The following is an 18,917-nucleotide window of genomic DNA, read 5'->3' as shown; positions in this document are numbered from 1 at the left end:
ATTCCCCGACGGGGAGGCTTCTTCTTTATGACGGCCAAATAACACCTTGCATAAGCTCAGGCCTTACCGTCAATCTGCTGATAAAGCCAACCCGCCGTTCAAGACTCACCTGCTGATGATTAGCCGATTGCAGGTGATAGGTCTTATTTTCAATAAAACGTTTGAAATGGGTTTGTAAAAGGTGTTTTTATGCATGTTTGGCCTGGGTTTGTGTTGCATTTCCACTGTTGTGACCAGCAGGGGCCACCAGCGTGTGGCGCTTCAAAGCAGTGAAACATTTCGCCAAGCGTTTGGTCCTATTGACTCAGAGCTTTGAAAAGCTTCAGCACTCTCTGTTTTTCAACCGATGCGTGTGGCTCTGCTGTGAGCAGAGCATCCAAAAATACCAAAAACTCGCAAATGTTCCCCTCCACGGAAATCTTTAGTAAAAGGCGAAAGATTTATGCGTGAATGAAGAGAAACTCGAGCTGTACCCCTGAGAGGTTGGGCCAATGTGCTCCCACCAACATGCCACAATGCTCAGCAAGGGTAATGTCTGGTGGAGGCTCCTCCCACCCTGCTTTTTTCTTTTTCAAATCATCGAGCCATTTCCATTGGAAGGAGCAAATGTAATAAGAACCCGCCCCATCACCAGATGACCGCAAACCCTGTCTAAGAGGATGTCGCTGAGGCCGGTGGTATTTTGAAGATCATTGGTGGTGGTATCCGCACAAGATTTGTTATGAACTTCCTGGAAGCGGAATAAACAAGCCCCTCATCTCCTTCCATTGCGGGTTGATTCCTCCATAGGACAGGGTAAGCTCCTCTCCTGCCCCCTTGGCCAAAATAAAAGGGTTAAATAATAACTCCCACAATGGAAAGCATATCCAGTATTAAGGGACTTCTCGACGGTTGCGCATACAAAACAGCGGCTGCAAGAGCCAGTCCTCGTTAGTATAGTGGACAGTATCTCCGCCTGTCACGCGGAAGACCGGGGTTCGATTCCCCGAAGGGGAGGCTTCTTCTTTATGACGGCCAAATAACACCTTGCATAAGCTCAGGCCTTACCGTCAATCTGCTGATAAAGCCAACCCGCCGTTCAAGACTCACCTGCTGATGATTAGCCGATTGCACGTGATAGGTCTTATTTTCAATAAAACGTTTGAAATGGGTTTGTAAAAGGTGTTTTTATGCATGTTTGGCCTGGGTTTGTGTTGCATTTCCACTGTTGTGACCAGCAGGGGCCACCAGCGTGTGGCGCTTCAAAGCAGTGAAACATTTCGCCAAGCGTTTGGTCCTATTGACTCAGAGCTTTGAAAAGCTTCAGCACTCTCTGTTTTTCAACCGATGCGTGTGGCTCTGCTGTGAGCAGAGCATCCAAAAATACCAAAAACTCGCAAATGTTCCCCTCCACGGAAATCTTTAGTAAAAGGCGAAAGATTTATGCGTGAATGAAGAGAAACTCGAGCTGTACCCCTGAGAGGTTGGGCCAATGTGCTCCCACCAACATGCCACAATGCTCAGCAAGGGTAATGTCTGGTGCAGGCTCCTCCCACCCTGCTTTTTTCTTTTTCAAATCATCGAGCCATTTCCATTGGAAGGAGCAAATGTAATAAGAACCCGCCCCATCACCAGATGACCGCAAACCCTGTCTAAGAGGATGTCGCTGAGGCCGATGGTATTTTGAAGATCATTGGTGGTAGTATCCGCACAAGATTTGTTATGAACTTCCTGGAAGCGGAATAAACAAGCCCCTCATCTCCTTCCATTGCGGGTTGATTCCTCCATAGGACAGGGTAAGCTCCTCTCCTGCCCCCTTGGCCAAAATAAAAGGGTTAAATAATAACTCCCACAATGGAAAGCATATCCAGTATTAAGGGACTTCTCGACTGCAAACAGCGGCTGCAAGAGCCAGTCCTCGTTAGTATAGTGGACAGTATCTCCGCCTGTCACGCGGAAGACCGGGGTTCGATTCCCCGACGGGGAGGCTTCTTCTTTATGACGGCCAAATAACACCTTGCATAAGCTCAGGCCTTACCGTCAATCTGCTGATAAAGCCAACCCGCCGTTCAAGACTCACCTGCTGATGATTAGCCGATTGCACGTGACAGGTCTTATTTTCAATAAAACGTTTGAAATGGGTTTGTAAAAGGTGTTTTTATGCATGTTTGGCCTGGGTTTGTGTTGCATTTCCACTGTTGTGACCAGCAGGGGCCACCAGCGTGTGGCGCTTCAAAGCAGTGAAACATTTCGCCAAGCGTTTGGTCCTATTGACTCAGAGCTTTGAAAAGCTTCAGCACTCTCTGTTTTTCAACCGATGCGTGTGGCTCTGCTGTGAGCAGAGCATCCAAAAATACCAAAAACTCGCAAATGTTCCCCTCCACGGAAATCTTTAGTAAAAGGCGAAAGATTTATGCGTGAATGAAGAGAAACTCAAGCTGTACCCCTGAGAGGTTGGGCCAATGTGCTCCCACCAACATGCCACAATGCTCAGCAAGGGTAATGTCTGGTGCAGGCTCCTCCCACCCTGCTTTTTTCTTTTTCAAATCATCGAGCCATTTCCATTGGAAGGAGCAAATGTAATAAGAACCCGCCCCATCACCAGATGACCGCAAACCCTGTCTAAGAGGATGTCGCTGAGGCCGGTGGTATTTTGAAGATCATTGGTGGTGGTATCCGCACAAGATTTGTTATGAACTTCCTGGAAGCGGAATAAACAAGCCCCTCATCTCCTTCCATTGCGGGTTGATTCCTCCATAGGACAGGGTAAGCTCCTCTCCTGCCCCCTTGGCCAAAATAAAAGGGTTAAATAATAACTCCCACAATGGAAAGCATATCCAGTATTAAGGGACTTCTCGACGGTTGCGCATGCAAAACAGCGGCTGCAAGAGCCAGTCCTCGTTAGTATAGTGGACAGTATCTCCGCCTGTCACGCGGAAGACCGGGGTTCGATTCCCCGACGGGGAGGCTTCTTCTTTATGACGGCCAAATAACACCTTGCATAAGCTCAGGCCTTACCGTCAATCTGCTGATAAAGCCAACCCGCCGTTCAAGACTCACCTGCTGATGATTAGCCGATTGCACGTGATAGGTCTTATTTTCAATAAAACGTTTGAAATGGGTTTGTAAAAGGTGTTTTTATGCATGTTTGGCCTGGGTTTGTGTTGCATTTCCACTGTTGTGACCAGCAGGGGCCACCAGCGTGTGGCGCTTCAAAGCAGTGAAACATTTCGCCAAGCGTTTGGTCCTATTGACTCAGAGCTTTGAAAAGCTTCAGCACTCTCTGTTTTTCAACCGATGCGTGTGGCTCTGCTGTGAGCAGAGCATCCAAAAATACCAAAAACTCGCAAATGTTCCCCTCCACGGAAATCTTTAGTAAAAGGCGAAAGATTTATGCGTGAATGAAGAGAAACTCGAGCTGTACCCCTGAGAGGTTGGGCCAATGTGCTCCCACCAACATGCCACAATGCTCAGCAAGGGTAATGTCTGGTGCAGGCTCCTCCCACCCTGCTTTTTTCTTTTTCAAATCATCGAGCCATTTCCATTGGAAGGAGCAAATGTAATAAGAACCCGCCCCATCACCAGATGACCGCAAACCCTGTCTAAGAGGATGTCGCTGAGGCCGGTGGTATTTTGAAGATCATTGGTGGTGGTATCCGCACAAGATTTGTTATGAACTTCCTGGAAGCGGAATAAACAAGCCCCTCATCTCCTTCCATTGCGGGTTGATTCCTCCATAGGACAGGGTAAGCTCCTCTCCTGCCCCCTTGGCCAAAATAAAAGGGTTAAATAATAACTCCCACAATGGAAAGCATATTCAGTATTAAGGGACTTCTCGACGGTTGCGCATGCAAAACAGCGGCTGCAAGAGCCAGTCCTCGTTAGTATAGTGGACAGTATCTCCGCCTGTCACGCGGAAGACCGGGGTTCGATTCCCCGACGGGGAGGCTTCTTCTTTATGACGGCCAAATAACACCTTGCATAAGCTCAGGCCTTACCGTCAATCTGCTGATAAAGCCAACCCGCCGTTCAAGACTCACCTGCTGATGATTAGCCGATTGCACGTGATAGGTCTTATTTTCAATAAAACGTTTGAAATGGGTTTGTAAAAGGTGTTTTTATGCATGTTTGGCCTGGGTTTGTGTTGCATTTCCACTGTTGTGACCAGCAGGGGCCACCAGCGTGTGGCGCTTCAAAGCAGTGAAACATTTCGCCAAGCGTTTGGTCCTATTGACTCAGAGCTTTGAAAAGCTTCAGCACTCTCTGTTTTTCAACCGATGCGTGTGGCTCTGCTGTGAGCAGAGCATCCAAAAATACCAAAAACTCGCAAATGTTCCCCTCCACGGAAATCTTTAGTAAAAGGCGAAAGATTTATGCGTGAATGAAGAGAAACTCGAGCTGTACCCCTGAGAGGTTGGGCCAATGTGCTCCCACCAACATGCCACAATGCTCAGCAAGGGTAATGTCTGGTGCAGGCTCCTCCCACCCTGCTTTTTTCTTTTTCAAATCATCGAGCCATTTCCATTGGAAGGAGCAAATGTAATAAGAACCCGCCCCATCACCAGATGACCGCAAACCCTGTCTAAGAGGATGTCGCTGAGGCCGGTGGTATTTTGAAGATCATTGGTGGTGGTATCCGCACAAGATTTGTTATGAACTTCCTGGAAGCGGAATAAACAAGCCCCTCATCTCCTTCCATTGCGGGTTGATTCCTCCATAGGACAGGGTAAGCTCCTCTCCTGCCCCCTTGGCCAAAATAAAAGGGTTAAATAATAACTCCCACAATGGAAAGCATATCCAGTATTAAGGGACTTCTCGACGGTTGCGCATGCAAAACAGCGGCTGCAAGAGCCAGTCCTCGTTAGTATAGTGGACAGTATCTCCGCCTGTCACGCGGAAGACCGGGGTTCGATTCCCCGACGGGGAGGCTTCTTCTTTATGACGGCCAAATAACACCTTGCATAAGCTCAGGCCTTACCGTCAATCTGCTGATAAAGCCAACCCGCCGTTCAAGACTCACCTGCTGATGATTAGCCGATTGCACGTGATAGGTCTTATTTTCAATAAAACGTTTGAAATGGGTTTGTAAAAGGTGTTTTTATGCATGTTTGGCCTGGGTTTGTGTTGCATTTCCACTGTTGTGACCAGCAGGGGCCACCAGCGTGTGGCGCTTCAAAGCAGTGAAACATTTCGCCAAGCGTTTGGTCCTATTGACTCAGAGCTTTGAAAAGCTTCAGCACTCTCTGTTTTTCAACCGATGCGTGTGGCTCTGCTGTGAGCAGAGCATCCAAAAATACCAAAAACTCGCAAATGTTCCCCTCCACGGAAATCTTTAGTAAAAGGCGAAAGATTTATGCGTGAATGAAGAGAAACTCGAGCTGTACCCCTGAGAGGTTGGGCCAATGTGCTCCCACCAACATGCCACAATGCTCAGCAAGGGTAATGTCTGGTGCAGGCTCCTCCCACCCTGCTTTTTTCTTTTTCAAATCATCGAGCCATTTCCATTGGAAGGAGCAAATGTAATAAGAACCCGCCCCATCACCAGATGACCGCAAACCCTGTCTAAGAGGATGTCGCTGAGGCCGGTGGTATTTTGAAGATCATTGGTGGTGGTATCCGCACAAGATTTGTTATGAACTTCCTGGAAGCGGAATAAACAAGCCCCTCATCTCCTTCCATTGCGGGTTGATTCCTCCATAGGACAGGGTAAGCTCCTCTCCTGCCCCCTTGGCCAAAATAAAAGGGTTAAATAATAACTCCCACAATGGAAAGCATATCCAGTATTAAGGGACTTCTCGACGGTTGCGCATGCAAAACAGCGGCTGCAAGAGCCAGTCCTCGTTAGTATAGTGGACAGTATCTCCGCCTGTCACGTGGAAGACCGGGGTTCGATTCCCCGACGGGGAGGCTTCTTCTTTATGACGGCCAAATAACACCTTGCATAAGCTCAGGCCTTACCGTCAATCTGCTGATAAAGCCAACCCGCCGTTCAAGACTCACCTGCTGATGATTAGCCGATTGCAGGTGATAGGTCTTATTTTCAATAAAACGTTTGAAATGGGTTTGTAAAAGGTGTTTTTATGCATGTTTGGCCTGGGTTTGTGTTGCATTTCCACTGTTGTGACCAGCAGGGGCCACCAGCGTGTGGCGCTTCAAAGCAGTGAAACATTTCGCCAAGCGTTTGGTCCTATTGACTCAGAGCTTTGAAAAGCTTCAGCACTCTCTGCTTTTCAACCGATGCGTGTGGCTCTGCTGTGAGCAGAGCATCCAAAAATACCAAAAACTCGCAAATGTTCCCCTCCACGGAAATCTTTAGTAAAAGGCGAAAGATTTATGCGTGAATGAAGAGAAACTCGAGCTGTACCCCTGAGAGGTTGGGCCAATGTGCTCCCACCAACATGCCACAATGCTCAGCAAGGGTAATGTCTGGTGCAGGCTCCTCCCACCCTGCTTTTTTCTTTTTCAAATCATCGAGCCATTTCCATTGGAAGGAGCAAATGTAATAAGAACCCGCCCCATCACCAGATGACCGCAAACCCTGTCTAAGAGGATGTCGCTGAGGCCGGTGGTATTTTGAAGATCATTGGTGGTGGTATCCGCACAAGATTTGTTATGAACTTCCTGGAAGCGGAATAAACAAGCCCCTCATCTCCTTCCATTGCGGGTTGATTCCTCCATAGGACAGGGTAAGCTCCTCTCCTGCCCCCTTGGCCAAAATAAAAGGGTTAAATAATAACTCCCACAATGGAAAGCATATCCAGTATTAAGGGACTTCTCGACGGTTGCGCATGCAAAACAGCGGCTGCAAGAGCCAGTCCTCGTTAGTATAGTGGACAGTATCTCCGCCTGTCACGCGGAAGACCGGGGTTCGATTCCCCGACGGGGAGGCTTCTTCTTTATGACGGCCAAATAACACCTTGCATAAGCTCAGGCCTTACCGTCAATCTGCTGATAAAGCCAACCCGCCGTTCAAGACTCACCTGCTGATGATTAGCCGATTGCAGGTGATAGGTCTTATTTTCAATAAAACGTTTGAAATGGGTTTGTAAAAGGTGTTTTTATGCATGTTTGGCCTGGGTTTGTGTTGCATTTCCACTGTTGTGACCAGCAGGGGCCACCAGCGTGTGGCGCTTCAAAGCAGTGAAACATTTCGCCAAGCGTTTGGTCCTATTGACTCAGAGCTTTGAAAAGCTTCAGCACTCTCTGTTTTTCAACCGATGCGTGTGGCTCTGCTGTGAGCAGAGCATCCAAAAATACCAAAAACTCGCAAATGTTCCCCTCCACGGAAATCTTTAGTAAAAGGCGAAAGATTTATGCGTGAATGAAGAGAAACTCGAGCTGTACCCCTGAGAGGTTGGGCCAATGTGCTCCCACCAACATGCCACAATGCTCAGCAAGGGTAATGTCTGGTGCAGGCTCCTCCCACCCTGCTTTTTTCTTTTTCAAATCATCGAGCCATTTCCATTGGAAGGAGCAAATGTAATAAGAACCCGCCCCATCACCAGATGACCGCAAACCCTGTCTAAGAGGATGTCGCTGAGGCCGGTGGTATTTTGAAGATCATTGGTGGTGGTATCCGCACAAGATTTGTTATGAACTTCCTGGAAGCGGAATAAACAAGCCCCTCATCTCCTTCCATTGCGGGTTGATTCCTCCATAGGACAGGGTAAGCTCCTCTCCTGCCCCCTTGGCCAAAATAAAAGGGTTAAATAATAACTCCCACAATGGAAAGCATATCCAGTATTAAGGGACTTCTCGACGGTTGCGCATGCAAAACAGCGGCTGCAAGAGCCAGTCCTCGTTAGTATAGTGGACAGTATCTCCGCCTGTCACGCGGAAGACCGGGGTTCGATTCCCCGACGGGGAGGCTTCTTCTTTATGACGGCCAAATAACACCTTGCATAAGCTCAGGCCTTACCGTCAATCTGCTGATAAAGCCAACCCGCCGTTCAAGACTCACCTGCTGATGATTAGCCGATTGCACGTGATAGGTCTTATTTTCAATAAAACGTTTGAAATGGGTTTGTAAAAGGTGTTTTTATGCATGTTTGGCCTGGGTTTGTGTTGCATTTCCACTGTTGTGACCAGCAGGGGCCACCAGCGTGTGGCGCTTCAAAGCAGTGAAACATTTCGCCAAGCGTTTGGTCCTATTGACTCAGAGCTTTGAAAAGCTTCAGCACTCTCTGTTTTTCAACCGATGCGTGTGGCTCTGCTGTGAGCAGAGCATCCAAAAATATCGACGGTTGCGCATGCAAAACAGCGGCTGCAAGAGCCAGTCCTCGTCAGTATAGTGTACAGTATCTCCGCCTGTCACGCGGAAGACCGGGGTTCGATTCCCCGACGGGGAGGCTTCTTCTTTATGACGGCCAAATAACACCTTGCATAAGCTCAGGCCGTACCGTCAATCTGCTGATAAAGCCAACCCGCCGTTCAAGACTCACCTGCTGATGATTAGCCGATTGCACGTGATAGGTCTTATTTTCAATAAAACGTTTGAAATGGGTTTGTAAAAGGTGTTTTTATGCATGTTTGGCCTGGGTTTGTGTTGCATTTCCACTGTTGTGACCAGCAGGGGCCACCAGCGTGTGGCGCTTCAAAGCAGTCAAACAGCACTCTCTGTTTTTCAACCGATGCGTGTGGCTCTGCTGTGAGCAGAGCATCCAAAAATACCAAAAACTCGCAAATGTTCCCCTCCACGGAAATCTTTAGTAAAAGGCGAAAGATTTATGCGTGAATGAAGAGAAACTCGAGCTGTACCCCTGAGAGGTTGGGCCAATGTGCTCCCACCAACATGCCACAATGCTCAGCAAGGGTAATGTCTGGTGCAGGCTCCTCCCACCCTGCTTTTTTCTTTTTCAAATCATCGAGCCATTTCCATTGGAAGGAGCAAATGTAATAAGAACCCGCCCCATCACCAGATGACCGCAAACCCTGTCTAAGAGGATGTCGCTGAGGCCGGTGGTATTTTGAAGATCATTGGTGGTGGTATCCGCACAAGATTTGTTATGAACTTCCTGGAAGCGGAATAAACAAGCCCCTCATCTCCTTCCATTGCGGGTTGATTCCTCCATAGGACAGGGTAAGCTCCTCTCCTGCCCCCTTGGCCAAAATAAAAGGGTTAAATAATAACTCCCACAATGGAAAGCATATCCAGTATTAAGGGACTTCTCAACGGTTGCGCATGCAAAACAGCGGCTGCAAGAGCCAGTCCTCGTTAGTATAGTGGACAGTATCTCCGCCTGTCACGCGGAAGACCGGGGTTCGATTCCCCGACGGGGAGGCTTCTTCTTTATGACGGCCAAATAACACCTTGCATAAGCTCAGGCCTTACCGTCAATCTGCTGATAAAGCCAACCCGCCGTTCAAGACTCACCTGCTGATGATTAGCCGATTGCACGTGATAGGTCTTATTTTCAATAAAACGTTTGAAATGGGTTTGTAAAAGGTGTTTTTATGCATGTTTGGCCTGGGTTTGTGTTGCATTTCCACTGTTGTGACCAGCAGGGGCCACCAGCGTGTGGCGCTTCAAAGCAGTGAAACATTTCGCCAAGCGTTTGGTCCTATTGACTCAGAGCTTTGAAAAGCTTCAGCACTCTCTGTTTTTCAACCGATGCGTGTGGCTCTGCTGTGAGCAGAGCATCCAAAAATACCAAAAACTCGCAAATGTTCCCCTCCACGGAAATCTTTAGTAAAAGGCGAAAGATTTATGCGTGAATGAAGAGAAACTCGAGCTGTACCCCCGAGAGGTTGGGCCAATGTGCTCCCACCAACATGCCACAATGCTCAGCAAGGGTAATGTCTGGTGCAGGCTCCTCCCACCCTGCTTTTTTCTTTTTCAAATCATCGAGCCATTTCCATTGGAAGGAGCAAATGTAATAAGAACCCGCCCCATCACCAGATGACCGCAAACCCTGTCTAAGAGGATGTCGCTGAGGCCGGTGGTATTTTGAAGATCATTGGTGGTGGTATCCGCACAAGATTTGTTATGAACTTCCTGGAAGCGGAATAAACAAGCCCCTCATCTCCTTCCATTGCGGGTTGATTCCTCCATAGGACAGGGTAAGCTCCTCTCCTGCCCCCTTGGCCAAAATAAAAGGGTTAAATAATAACTCCCACAATGGAAAGCATATCCAGTATTAAGGGACTTCTCGACGGTTGCGCATGCAAAACAGCGGCTGCAAGAGCCAGTCCTCGTTAGTATAGTGGACAGTATCTCCGCCTGTCACGCGGAAGACCGGGGTTCGATTCCCCGACGGGGAGGCTTCTTCTTTATGACGGCCAAATAACACCTTGCATAAGCTCAGGCCTTACCGTCAATCTGCTGATAAAGCCAACCCGCCGTTCAAGACTCACCTGCTGATGATTAGCCGATTGCACGTGATAGGTCTTATTTTCAATAAAACGTTTGAAATGGGTTTGTAAAAGGTGTTTTTATGCATGTTTGGCCTGGGTTTGTGTTGCATTTCCACTGTTGTGACCAGCAGGGGCCACCAGCGTGTGGCGCTTCAAAGCAGTGAAACATTTCGCCAAGCGTTTGGTCCTATTGACTCAGAGCTTTGAAAAGCTTCAGCACTCTCTGTTTTTCAACCGATGCGTGTGGCTCTGCTGTGAGCAGAGCATCCAAAAATACCAAAAACTCGCAAATGTTCCCCTCCACGGAAATCTTTAGTAAAAGGCGAAAGATTTATGCGTGAATGAAGAGAAACTCGAGCTGTACCCCTGAGAGGTTGGGCCAATGTGCTCCCACCAACATGCCGCAATGCTCAGCAAGGGTAATGTCTGGTGCAGGCTCCTCCCACCCTGCTTTTTTCTTTTTCAAATCATCGAGCCATTTCCATTGGAAGGAGCAAATGTAATAAGAACCCGCCCCATCACCAGATGACCGCAAACCCTGTCTAAGAGGATGTCGCTGAGGCCGGTGGTATTTTGAAGATCATTGGTGGTGGTATCCGCACAAGATTTGTTATGAACTTCCTGGAAGCGGAATAAACAAGCCCCTCATCTCCTTCCATTGCGGGTTGATTCCTCCATAGGACAGGGTAAGCTCCTCTCCTGCCCCCTTGGCCAAAATAAAAGGGTTAAATAATAACTCCCACAATGGAAAGCATATCCAGTATTAAGGGACTTCTCGACGGTTGCGCATGCAAAACAGCGGCTGCAAGAGCCAGTCCTCGTTAGTATAGTGGACAGTATCTCCGCCTGTCACGCGGAAGACCGGGGTTCGATTCCCCGACGGGGAGGCTTCTTCTTTATGACGGCCAAATAACACCTTGCATAAGCTCAGGCCTTACCGTCAATCTGCTGATAAAGCCAACCCGCCGTTCAAGACTCACCTGCTGATGATTAGCCGATTGCACGTGATAGGTCTTATTTTCAATAAAACGTTTGAAATGGGTTTGTAAAAGGTGTTTTTATGCATGTTTGGCCTGGGTTTGTGTTGCATTTCCACTGTTGTGACCAGCAGGGGCCACCAGCGTGTGGCGCTTCAAAGCAGTGAAACATTTCGCCAAGCGTTTGGTCCTATTGACTCAGAGCTTTGAAAAGCTTCAGCACTCTCTGTTTTTCAACCGATGCGTGTGGCTCTGCTGTGAGCAGAGCATCCAAAAATATCGACGGTTGCGCATGCAAAACAGCGGCTGCAAGAGCCAGTCCTCGTCAGTATAGTGTACAGTATCTCCGCCTGTCACGCGGAAGACCGGGGTTCGATTCCCCGACGGGGAGGCTTCTTCTTTATGACGGCCAAATAACACCTTGCATAAGCTCAGGCCGTACCGTCAATCTGCTGATAAAGCCAACCCGCCGTTCAAGACTCACCTGCTGATGATTAGCCGATTGCACGTGATAGGTCTTATTTTCAATAAAACGTTTGAAATGGGTTTGTAAAAGGTGTTTTTATGCATGTTTGGCCTGGGTTTGTGTTGCATTTCCACTGTTGTGACCAGCAGGGGCCACCAGCGTGTGGCGCTTCAAAGCAGTCAAACAGCACTCTCTGTTTTTCAACCGATGCGTGTGGCTCTGCTGTGAGCAGAGCATCCAAAAATACCAAAAACTCGCAAATGTTCCCCTCCACGGAAATCTTTAGTAAAAGGCGAAAGATTTATGCGTGAATGAAGAGAAACTCGAGCTGTACCCCTGAGAGGTTGGGCCAATGTGCTCCCACCAACATGCCACAATGCTCAGCAAGGGTAATGTCTGGTGCAGGCTCCTCCCACCCTGCTTTTTTCTTTTTCAAATCATCGAGCCATTTCCATTGGAAGGAGCAAATGTAATAAGAACCCGCCCCATCACCAGATGACCGCAAACCCTGTCTAAGAGGATGTCGCTGAGGCCGATGGTATTTTGAAGATCATTGGTGGTGGTATCCGCACAAGATTTGTTATGAACTTCCTGGAAGCGGAATAAACAAGCCCCTCATCTCCTTCCATTGCGGGTTGATTCCTCCATAGGACAGGGTAAGCTCCTCTCCTGCCCCCTTGGCCAAAATAAAAGGGTTAAATAATAACTCCCACAATGGAAAGCATATCCAGTATTAAGGGACTTCTCGACGGTTGCGCATGCAAAACAGCGGCTGCAAGAGCCAGTCCTCGTTAGTATAGTGGACAGTATCTCCGCCTGTCACGCGGAAGACCGGGGTTCGATTCCCCGACGGGGAGGCTTCTTCTTTATGACGGCCAAATAACACCTTGCATAAGCTCAGGCCTTACCGTCAATCTGCTGATAAAGCCAACCCGCCGTTCAAGACTCACCTGCTGATGATTAGCCGATTGCACGTGATAGGTCTTATTTTCAATAAAACGTTTGAAATGGGTTTGTAAAAGGTGTTTTTATGCATGTTTGGCCTGGGTTTGTGTTGCATTTCCACTGTTGTGACCAGCAGGGGCCACCAGCGTGTGGCGCTTCAAAGCAGTGAAACATTTCGCCAAGCGTTTGGTCCTATACACGGGTTTCCTGTTTACAAACATTACAGGGTGCGTGCGCATCCTGGAGGCAGAAAGACAGATCGCTGGTCCGCTACTGCAACAACATTGAAGCTTTCCTTATTGTTTGTATATAACTGCTGACTCAATAAAACGTGATTTTAGTTGGATCTGTTTGTCTGTCTTTAATTTTGCAGTGTTGCTGTGATACATGTATGAATGATCATGTTAGGTAATATTTTTTTGGCAAACGCATTCTTCCCCCTAGGTATGTTAAACATCAGGCACCCAGCACTGGCTCTGTTGGTACAATTAAACACGCAGCAACTCCTTGGCATTTTGACTTACAGACACGCCGCTACTAACCTACAACACGAGAGGTTTCTTCTTTCTGCCTCTCGGGTGCGTGCGCAAGCAGTGATGACGTCGCCGAGAAATCCATGTATAGACTCAGAGCTTTGAAAAGCTTCAGCACTCTCTGTTTTTCAACCGATGCGTGTGGCTCTGCTGTGAGCAGAGCATCCAAAAATACCAAAAACTCGCAAATGTTCCCCTCCACGGAAATCTTTAGTAAAAGGCGAAAGATTTATGCGTGAATGAAGAGAAACTCGAGCTGTACCCCTGAGAGGTTGGGCCAATGTGCTCCCACCAACATGCCACAATGCTCAGCAAGGGTAATGTCTGGTGCAGGCTCCTCCCACCCTGCTTTTTTCTTTTTCAAATCATCGAGCCATTTCCATTGGAAGGAGCAAATGTAATAAGAACCCGCCCCATCACCAGATGACCGCAAACCCTGTCTAAGAGGATGTCGCTGAGGCCGGTGGTATTTTGAAGATCATTGGTGGTGGTATCCGCACAAGATTTGTTATGAACTTCCTGGAAGCGGAATAAACAAGCCCCTCATCTCCTTCCATTGCGGGTTGATTCCTCCATAGGACAGGGTAAGCTCCTCTCCTGCCCCCTTGGCCAAAATAAAAGGGTTAAATAATAACTCCCACAATGGAAAGCATATCCAGTATTAAGGGACTTCTCGACGGTTGCGCATGCAAAACAGCGGCTGCAAGAGCCAGTCCTCGGTAGTATAGTGGACAGTATCTCCGCCTGTCACGCGGAAGACCGGGGTTCGATTCCCCGACGGGGAGGCTTCTTCTTTATGACGGCCAAATAACACCTTGCATAAGCTCAGGCCTTACCGTCAATCTGCTGATAAAGCCAACCCGCCGTTCAAGACTCACCTGCTGATGATTAGCCGATTGCACGTGATAGGTCTTATTTTCAATAAAACGTTTGAAATGGGTTTGTAAAAGGTGTTTTTATGCATGTTTGGCCTGGGTTTGTGTTGCATTTCCACTGTTGTGACCAGCAGGGGCCACCAGCGTGTGGCGCTTCAAAGCAGTGAAACATTTCGCCAAGCGTTTGGTCCTATTGACTCAGAGCTTTGAAAAGCTTCAGCACTCTCTGTTTTTCAACCGATGCGTGTGGCTCTGCTGTGAGCAGAGCATCCAAAAATACCAAAAACTCGCAAATGTTCCCCTCCACGGAAATCTTTAGTAAAAGGCGAAAGATTTATGCGTGAATGAAGAGAAACTCGAGCTGTACCCCTGAGAGGTTGGGCCAATGTGCTCCCACCAACATGCCACAATGCTCAGCAAGGGTAATGTCTGGTGCAGGCTCCTCCCACCCTGCTTTTTTCTTTTTCAAATCATCGAGCCATTTCCATTGGAAGGAGCAAATGTAATAAGAACCCGCCCCATCACCAGATGACCGCAAACCCTGTCTAAGAGGATGTCGCTGAGGCCGATGGTATTTTGAAGATCATTGGTGGTGGTATCCGCACAAGATTTGTTATGAACTTTCTGGAAGCGGAATAAACAAGCCCCTCATCTCCTTCCATTGCGGGTTGATTCCTCCATAGGACAGGGTAAGCTCCTCTCCTGCCCCCTTGGCCAAAATAAAAGGGTTAAATAATAACTCCCACAATGGAAAGCATATCCAGTATTAAGGGACTTCTCGACGGTTGCGCATGCAAAACAGCGGCTGCAAGAGCCAGTCCTCGTTAGTATAGTGGACAGTATCTCCGCCTGTCACGCGGAAGACCGGGGTTCGATTCCCCGACGGGGAGGCTTCTTCTTTATGACGGCCAAATAACACCTTGCATAAGCTCAGGCCTTACCGTCAATCTGCTGATAAAGCCAACCCGCCGTTCAAGACTCACCTGCTGATGATTAGCCGATTGCACGTGACAGGTCTAATTTTCAATAAAACGTTTGAAATGGGTTTGTAAAAGGTGTTTTTATGCATGTTTGGCCTGGGTTTGTGTTGCATTTCCACTGTTGTGACCAGCAGGGGCCACCAGCGTGTGGCGCTTCAAAGCAGTGAAACATTTCGCCAAGCGTTTGGTCCTATTGACTCAGAGCTTTGAAAAGCTTCAGCACTCTCTGTTTTTCAACCGATGCGTGTGGCTCTGCTGTGAGCAGAGCATCCAAAAATACCAAAAACTCGCAAATGTTCCCCTCCACGGAAATCTTTAGTAAAAGGCGAAAGATTTATGCGTGAATGAAGAGAAACTCGAGCTGTACCCCTGAGAGGTTGGGCCAATGTGCTCCCACCAACATGCCACAATGCTCAGCAAGGGTAATGTCTGGTGCAGGCTCCTCCCACCCTGCTTTTTTCTTTTTCAAATCATCGAGCCATTTCCATTGGAAGGAGCAAATGTAATAAGAACCCGCCCCATCACCAGATGACCGCAAACCCTGTCTAAGATTCAAGATTCAAGATTCAAGAGTTTTATTTGTCACATACACAGTTATATACACAATATACAACTGGCAGTGAAATGTAAACAGGTCCGCTCCATGGACAGTGCAAATAACAGTTACAAGAAATTAAATAGAAATAGAATAAAATTAGAATAAAAAGTATTAACATAAGTAGAATTATAAATAAATCAAGTAAAAGATAAAAATAGGAAATAAGACAAAAATAAAAAAATAAAAAAATATGTGGATATGATAAGTGAGATAAACTGTAGACTTAAAAATAAGTGGTTAACATAAAATATATAATATGTATATATAAAGAAGTATAATGTGCAAGGTTTATTACAGGTTGTTACGCAGTAACAATAGGGACGTAAAGTGCAGTGCAATTGCAGTATGTGGATGTTAATGTTGAAAGACCGTATGTTTATGCGTGTGCGGGGGTGAAGTGAGTCACGTGACTGAGTTCAGGAGTCTGATGGCCTGGGGGAAGAAACTCCTCCTGAGTCTTTCAGTCTTTGCCATCAGGCTACGGAAGCGCTTACCAGATGGCAGCAGGGTGAAGTGAGAGTTTGCAGGGTGATTAATGTCTCTGATGATTTTAGTAGCTCTACCTCTGCAGCGTTTGGTGAAGATGTCCTGCAGAGACGGGAGAGCTGAGCCTGAGATGCGCTCGGATAAGCGCACCACTCTTTGCAGGGCTTTGCAGTCGTGACTGGTGCTGTTCCCGTACCACGCTGTGATGCACTGAGTCAGGACACTTTCTATCGCCCCTCGATAGAAAGTTTTCAGGATGGCTGGTGAAACCCTGAATTTCCTCAGCTGGCGCAGGTGGTACAGTCTTTGCCTGGCTTTTTTCACCTGTGTCTGGATGTGTGTAGTCCAGGTCAGATCCTCGGAGATGTTCACACCCAGGTATTTGAAGCTGCTCACTCTCTCTACCGGTGTCCCGCTGATCATGAGAGGGGAGTATGACCGATGCTGTCTCTTCCTGAAGTCCACAATCAGTTCTTTGGTCTTGTTAACATTCAGAGAGAGACAGTTGTCCTGGCACCATGATGTCAGTTGCTCCAATTCGTCCAAGTATGCCGTCTCATTGTTGTTGGAGATGAGACCCAGGACAACAGTATCATCAGCAAACTTGATGATCGAGGTGGAGCTGTGTGTGGACAAACAGTCATGGGTGTAGAGAGAGTAGAGCAGGGGACTCAGCACACAGCCCTGTGGAGCTCCAACACTCAGGGTGATGGAGGTGGAGGTGAACTGGCCTACTCTCACCGCCTGGGGTCTGCCAGTGAGGAAATCTTCAATCCAGAGGCAGAGAGAAGAATTCAGGCCTAGATCCAGGAGTTTGTGTGTTAGCTTAATGGGAACTATGGTGTTAAAGGCTGAGCTATAGTCAATAAATAGCAGCCTGACATAGTTCCCACTTTTGCTGTCGATGTGAGTGAGGCAGGAGTGAAGGACGTGAGAAATGGCATCTTCAGTCGATCTATTGGGACGATAGGCAAACTGAAGAGGGTCCAAAGTGTCAGGAATGGAGGAGCAAATGTTGTTTTTAATGAGTCTCTCAAGACCTTCATGACTAAAGATGTGAGAGCCACTGGACGATAGTCATTTAGGCAAGAGGGTTTACTGATCTTAGGTACAGGGATGATGGAGGATCGTTTGAAGGAGGTGGGGACAACAGATGTAGCAAGGGACTCGTTGAATATGGATGTAAAGAGCCCTGCGAGCTGATCAGCACAGGACCGCAGAACACGACCTGAAATACCATCCGGCCCAGCAGCTTTCCTGACATCCACACGTTTGAGTGCCCTCCGAACCTCGTCCTCCGAGACAGAGATCACGTGACCGTTGCTGCTCTGAGGGACTCTCTCTGACGCGTCACTCGCCGGAGTCGCGCTGCCGCGATTACCATCAAAGCGAGCGTAGAAAGAGTTTAACTCGTTCACCAGTAACGGATCAGCTCTCACCTCTGCAGAGGATTTAGTTCCAAAAGCACAGATGGTTCTCAGTCCCTGCCACATCCGCCGGGAGTCGTTGAGTTGGAAATGAGATTCCACTCGGTCTTTATAGCGGAGTTTTGCGGCTTTAACGGCGCGCCGGAGGGCGTAACATGAAGCTTTGTACTCCCTCATATCCCCCGTTAGGAGACCGGCATTGTAAGCGGTGGTGCGCGAGTTTACTGCAGTGCGAATTGAACTGTCCACCCACGGTTTCTGATTAGGGAAGGACGTTATAGTTATTGTTTGTGTGGCTTGCTCTGTCAGTGTGTTAATAAAGCAGAGCGCCACTTCTGTGAACTCGCTGACGTCTTCAGAACTCGCGCGGAACATGTCCCAGTCGACGTCATCAAGAGCTGCCTGTAGCGTGATCTCTGAATGGGATGACCAGCGTTTGACTTCCCTCCTCACCGGGGGCTCTTGAACGAGCCTTTGTTTATATTCCGGTGTGAGGAAAATGGCGGCATGGTCCGATTTGCCAAAAGCTGGCTGTGAACGAGCTTTGTAGGCGTTCTTAAACGGAGAGTAGCAATGATCCAGTGTGTTTGCTCCTCGTGTGGGACAGGAGACATGCTGGTGAAAGTTTGGCAATACTTTCTTTAGGTTTGCTTTGTTAAAATCACCCGCGACGATGAAAGCAGCGTCGGGGTGTTTGTTTATGAAGCCGCTGGTCACATCATGGAGGGCAGATAAAGCCAGCCCCGTGTCTGCTTGTGGTGGAATATAAACGGCAGTGGTGATGACCGAGGAAAACTCCCTCGGCAGGTAGAAAGGCCGGCACATGAGAGTTAAATGTTCCAAGTGAGGCGAGCAGGATCGCGAAAGAATGGAGATGTTCCTAGGATCGCACCATTTCTTGTTTATCATGAAACACACTCCACTGCCTTTAGATTTCCCGGCCTCGGCTGTTCTGTCCATCCGAAAAACAGAGAAGTTCTCGGACGGCGTCACGGCTGTATCCGGGACCGCTGGCGTGAGCCATGTTTCGGACAGACAATAGATGTTGCAGTCTCTCATGTCCCGTTGAAAACTTATCCTGGCTCTAAGATCGTCCATCTTATTCTCCAAGGATTGGACATTTGCGAGCAAAATGCTCGGGAGAGGAGGACTGAATGCTCTTTTTCTCAGTCTGTTGCGGATCCCAGCGCGTTTCCCGCGGTGTTTTTTGAATCTTCGCCGTCGACTCGAGTGGCCATTGTTCAACTCGGCGTCCCGGCGAATCTCAGATGGAAGATTGGAGAAAGTGTCCTGAAACA

Source organism: Gobio gobio (genome assembly GCF_949357685.1).
Source record: "Gobio gobio genome assembly, chromosome: 21".
Taxonomy (NCBI): Eukaryota; Metazoa; Chordata; class Actinopteri; order Cypriniformes; family Gobionidae; genus Gobio; species Gobio gobio.
The sequence above is the reverse complement of the archived record's forward strand: the minus strand, read 5'-3'. Positions refer to the sequence as shown.